Source organism: Papaver somniferum, chromosome 8, assembly GCF_003573695.1.
Source record: "Papaver somniferum cultivar HN1 chromosome 8, ASM357369v1, whole genome shotgun sequence".
NCBI classification, from domain to species: Eukaryota; Viridiplantae; Streptophyta; class Magnoliopsida; order Ranunculales; family Papaveraceae; genus Papaver; species Papaver somniferum.
In genome coordinates this window covers 139292054-139298388 of record NC_039365.1, presented here as the reverse complement: position 1 = coordinate 139298388, position 6335 = coordinate 139292054, and positions in this window count along the sequence as shown.

Genomic DNA, 6335 nt, shown 5'->3' with positions numbered 1-6335 from the left:
GACAGGAGCTTATAAAGCCAAATAGAAATTTTTACATAAATAGCTTGGAGAATACCCACATGGGTTTGAATTTTAGAGGCTTGAAATACAGTTGGAGTGCCAAGATATTTTCTCGCGGGTCTCTATTTTTAACATCAAAAATATCAGCTAGTTGTTGTTTCCTATGTTCATGAATTTTTTTACTAAAAAGAATTCCAGACTTGTCAAAATTGATTTCTTGGCCAGAGGCCAAACAGTACTTTTGAAGGTACTCTTTGATAGTCTGAAAGTCTTTGACAGTAGCTTTAGAAAAAAGGAGGGAATCATCAGCAAACAAAAGATGTGTCATAGCAAGAGCCTCTTTACACACTTTGATGCCTTCAACCAAACCTTTTTAGAAAGGGTATCAATATAAGAGGATAAAGCCTCAGAACAAATGATGTAATGGTAAGGAGATAAAGGGTCTCCTTGTCTTAAACCTCTCTCTAGTTTAAAGACACCAGGGATACCATTAAGGAGAATAGAATATGATACAGAAGAAACACATTGATTTATTAATGTGATCTGATGATCAGAAAGACCCATTTTAGTTCAATAAAAGACCACTCAAGCTTGTCATAAGCTTTGGACATGTCAAGTTTTATAGCATCAATGCATTTTGTTTTATCATAATGATTAACAACAAATATAGCCTCACTATCCAGAAGGATATTATCAGAAATACTCCTCTTAGGAGCAAAGGCACTTTGATTTTGAGAGATCATATCATTCATGAAAGGTTTTAGTCTATTAGCTAAAGTTTTGGAAAGAATCTTGTAGAAAAAATTACAAAGCCCTATAGGTCTATATTGAGAGATTAGTTCAGCAAGAGGAACCTTAGGGATAAGGGAAGTGTTAGTATGATTAAAAACTTTAGTTATATGCCCAATTATAAAGCAAGTTTGGGTCATATCAATAGCATCCTCCCCAACAATATCCCAGTGTTTTTGATAAAGCAGACCAGTAAACCCATCAGGACCAGGAGCTTTTTTCCCCATTTGAAAAACAACATTCTTGATTTCATCAGGAGAGAGGGGGTATTCACATGAGCATTATCATTATATGAGAATTTCACTAGTAGGTCTTGTAGTATTTCATCCTGGTATAGTTGGAGATAGGAAGAATAGAGAGTTTTAAAATAGTCTATAGAGGAAGTTCGAATATTATTTCTATCAGTTAGAATAGCACCTGAGGCATCCTTAATCCAACTTATGGCATTCCTTTTCCTTATAAAGAGAGTGACTCGATGGAAATAGGGAGAATTTATATCTCCGTCCATCATCCAGGCCTCTCTATAGTTTTCCTTCTAATACAACTCCTCTAAATTATAGAGATATTCCAATCTGGCTCTAAGCCTAACAATAGAGCTAGAGTCAGTTAGATTGGAAGTCTGGATCCCAACTAATTCCTCTCTAGTGGTAGAGATATTGGTTTGGATATTTCCAAAGAAGACTTATTCCAGTGACACAAGCCTTTCTTAGTATTTAACAATTTAGCTTTAAGCTTATAGGTCGGATAATTAACCCACAACATTGACAGACCACGAGTTGGATATAGTATCTCTACAGGTATGATCTTCAATGCACATAGCCATAAAATGAAAAGGTCTAAGCATAAAAATATCCTCAAAGTCAAATCCTATATGCATGGGACAGTGATCATAAGAGTCTCTGGGAAGATTATTTACACGGAGTTTAAGGAATAAAATCTCAGCAGTTTGGTTAATGATACATCAATCCAATCTTTCAAGAATAATATCAGGACCATGTTGCATGTTAAAACAAGTAAATCTAGGACAAAAGAAACCAGGATCATGAAGATTAAACACATTACATAAATTTCTAAGGTTCAGAATATCAGAATCATCTACTTCTATGCCTCCATTCTTATCCTCGGTACTTAAGAGGGCATTCAAAACACCCATAAAAAACACAGGTTCATCAGGAGGAGTATGTAAGGTTTTGCATTTAATGTCCCGAAAGCATGTCTTAGACTACTATTAGGTTCACCATAAATAAAGTGGATGTGACAAATTTTTGAATGGATGATATCATTGGTTGTGACATAGATTCCCCTTGAACTTGAGGATAAAACGTTGAGGTTAATCTCCTTTTTCCAAGCTAGAACTAGGCCACCACTTCTGCCAATACTTGGAACATTGAAAGTACAAGGAAATCCCATATTTCTTAGTTTTCTAGCAGCCAAATCTTTATTCATTTTAGTCTCAGAGAGGAAGATAATATCGGGGTTGATATTTCTGCACATGATTCTAAGTTCATTGTTAGCAGTTTTTTTACCCAATCCTCTAACATTCCAGCACAACATATTGACATTATTCACAGAAAAGGAATTCAAAGAACAAGTAGCATTAAGAGGATCATTTAAAGAGGGGAAGGAATATATTTTACCTAATTGGTGGAACCAGATCCACCAAGCTGAGTACCAGTAGCATCACCAATTTGAGTAGCATCTTGGGTAGAGTTGAGATTCAGACTAGCAGCTGCATGAAGAGAATTATTACATACGCCATTGTTCCTAGGAGAATCGTCAGTAGGTACATTATAACTACCATAAGGATCAACCAAATAATGGGTATTGAGAGTATAACTTTATAGGTTGATAGAAGGTAGGTCTCCCAAATTGGTAATAGGAGGACACATCTTAGCATAATCAGGTCAGGTACATTGTTTTGTTCATGGATAACAACAATACTAGTTACAGTAGATGTACTGGCTCTGGTACGTTTTCTAAAATCAGTCATAGGATTGATTTTTCTTTTGAGGTTAGAAAGGGAATTATGTTCAGCTGCTGAAGAAACGACTTCTTCTCTACTGATAACAGTATTGTGACTCGGGGCAGCTGTTGTTTTGAACCTTCTAGATGAGTTAGAAGTTCTAATCGGTACCCTACTGGCAGACTCAGTGGCAGGAACAGAAGCTTCAACAGTTACATTTTGAGATGTAACTTGTTTAAAAATGACTGGTAAACCATTATTTATCTGAGTTGAACTTTGATGAATTGGACCAACATCAAAGATTTTCAAAGCAGTTGATCGATTCACAAAAGGACCCATCTGTAGATTACTTTCCAATCCCTTTTAAACAACATTTTCAATGTTTTGGATGCTATTTTTAGCTTTTCCTTTGTCACGCGGAGGAGCATTTGGAGAATCATCTTGAGTATTAGGCACAATATCTCTTGGAGTCATAAGAGTATCATTTACCACTATAGTTGAGGTGGAAGCAGAATTTTGATTCATTGGATTTTGTGGCATCATAAGTTTGGAGACAGCTGTAAGAGAGTATTTGGTGCTAGAAGAAGCAACTTCCTTCTTTCTGCTTCATTCTCCAAGATGGATAACTATCATCCTTGTGATCAATAGCATGACATGAGGTACAGAAATAACGCGGAACCTTAACATATCTACATTCAATAAGGAAGGGTTGAGTTCTTCCACTAGTAAAGAGGGGGATACCAGGAGGTAAAGACTTTTGAACCGAAACTTTGACACAAACTTTCACATTTGTATTTAAGGGATGATTTACCTAAGGTTCTTGAGCATAAATTAATTCACCCATCTTGAAGGTAAGTTTTTGAAGATCCTCAAATTCAGTACATTCCTTTGGGATATTACAAAATATCAGCCACGTGAATTCTTCTGTACTTGATAGTTTGCTGGCCAACCAGTTGGAGGGACAACTCTTAGAACCATTAAATACCCACAAGCAAACCATGGACGTTGTGCATTAACTCTACTAAAATATTCTTATACTAGAAACTTTAAAATAACTTTGTTCCTTATATCACTGGAAGTAGTGACAGTAGGTGTTTGAGCAAGTGGCCATTAATTACAGATATAAAAGCGTATTGAAGAAGTAGGTACAAGAGTTTCACTGAATAGATACCCAACCATAAACCATTTCCAATTATTATCAGATTCGGCAAGGATAACAGTGTTATCAATGAACACTGGTTCAGAAAGAGTTGAAGGTAAAGTAAGCTTTTCAGCCATTTGAGAAATGAGATTTTGAATAACTAAGGTTGAGAAGTTGTTATTATCAGGTAAGGTTGAAGACTCCATATAACTTAAAAAGTGATGAGGGTGAAAAAATATCTATTGGAAGGAGAAATAGATTTTGAATTAAAATATGTAATTGGATATAAAATAATCTAGCATTGGTACTTCTCTGATGATACTGACCTACTGTTAAGACATGAAGAGGAACACAAGTGTTATCATCTATAGAAGGTTGAACCTTAAAATGGGAAATATAAGATTATTGAATAAGTTTAGAAAGATGCACATGTGAGAAATGATGTAAAATTGTGTTGGCATTTCTGCTATAATTTTTAAACAAATAGCTTTTATCATTCGATATGTCACCCTCCACTTTTCTTTCCAGGGATGAAGTTCCTGTTTTTTGTTGGAATTATGGTATTTTTTTTTATGAATGAAAGAAGTAGTGTTGTAGAAATGAATGTTTGCTTGCTTGTAAGCTGCTACCGGAGATGTTTACTTTTCTGGAAATTGTTGTTTGGAACTTTGAGAATAACGAACACAAGTTGGTGAAGAAAGTCAGGATTATAAGAAAGAGATTTCTGGAGATACTAAGGTTTGAGTAACTATGATGAACACAGATCTGCATACTAGACTTTCAGATGCAGTGAAGAAGCTCAGGCAATGGGTTGCTTACGTTATGATGATTTATCAGAACTATTGATGGCTTTTTTGCACCCACCCTGGTTTTTAAACTCTTTTGTTTTTGTATTGTTTTTCTAAGGACAATATTTCAAAATATAATTACACATTTATAACCGGGATAAATTTTTGAATATTATACCCGTGATATATGATTTCCACCCGTTCATCTTTATTCGCTCTTTCATCTTCTATTTTTGAGCTCTGCTACTCTTTTCCTCATCGACTATTTTCCTTCAAACTCTTCTTCAATATTTATTATTCAAATCCATTAATTAGATGTTTGTAGAGTAATCCCCCTCCCTATATGGATTTCGATCCCAAGCCAGATGGGGAACCATGAGAAGGGAGAACTTGATCTGAAACCTGTTATGTTCCTTGTGTTGATCAAACATTGAGGAGATTCCGAGATTTGAAATCGTGCATCATCAGCATCTAACGTAACTTAGGCATTCGACATCATACATTGCATTCTTCCATTCATATCTTAGCTCTATCATACTTGCCCATTCATGTTATTTTTCTACAACAATTGCATCTTAGGCATCCAAAAGCAGGTAACGCATATCTCACTTTTATTTCAACTTCATGTGTGTTGTTTTCTTTATCGTTTTGCAATCTGATAAACTAGATACCCTGTTTAATCTTATCGTAAATATGTTTTCTCTTCCTTTCTTGGAAAATTAGAGAAGATGTAAACCCTCACAACCAACATCTTCAATTCGAGATAGGTTTCAAAGTCTATCCTTTGATTCTAATTTCTGGCTTCTCTTTTTCTATTGAGTTCCCTATTTCTTCCTCCTAAGCTCAATCTCTTTAGTTGTATCCTGCACTGGGTCTTATGATGTACTCAAAATCGAAGATCTCTCCATTTTTTGGATCTTCTCTCAATCTCTGATCTAGTCAATGAATTTTTTCATAAAATTAGCTCTGAATGTATTAACTACATTAACTCGGAAAATAATTAAAAGAAAACCATCTGATTTTCTATTAAAAGGGTACACATAGATAATGCGATATTACATACTGGTGAATAGAAAATATTTAAAACTTAAACATAGAATGAACAAAATTGAGAGAAAGCCTTTTCTAAATCTTCCCCCTAGTTTGTCAGCCAACCTCCAATTCTTTTCATTCTTCTTCTGATTCATCTTCATCCACTAATTCTCCGTTGCACATTTGTTGATAAATAGCTGACTTCTCATGAACGCATGCATAATCCATTCTAGGGGTAGTTCGAATGAAAATAAGTAACAATCACTGGTTCACCGCTGATCGATCTATCTTGAATTTCTTTGATCATTCCTTTCCCAAGTCTAGCTTTCTCTTCATCGCTTAAATTGCATAAAGCCAACCTCTGAGCCTGTGCGGGATACAAAAATGTCTCTCTATGGTAGACGGTGCATCTAAAATATTGAACACGATGTAGTTGTCCCTCATGACATCGTATTTCTCTAGTAGAAGAAATTTTAGCACCAAGAGGAATTCTAAAATGATTGCAAGCCATATATTTTCCTTTCTTTGTTTCGCTTTTAATATTCTAGTCTTCTTGAACCTCTCTTTATAGTCTACTCTTAACCTTTGATATGCCATAACATTTAATCTTATAGATTTCTTT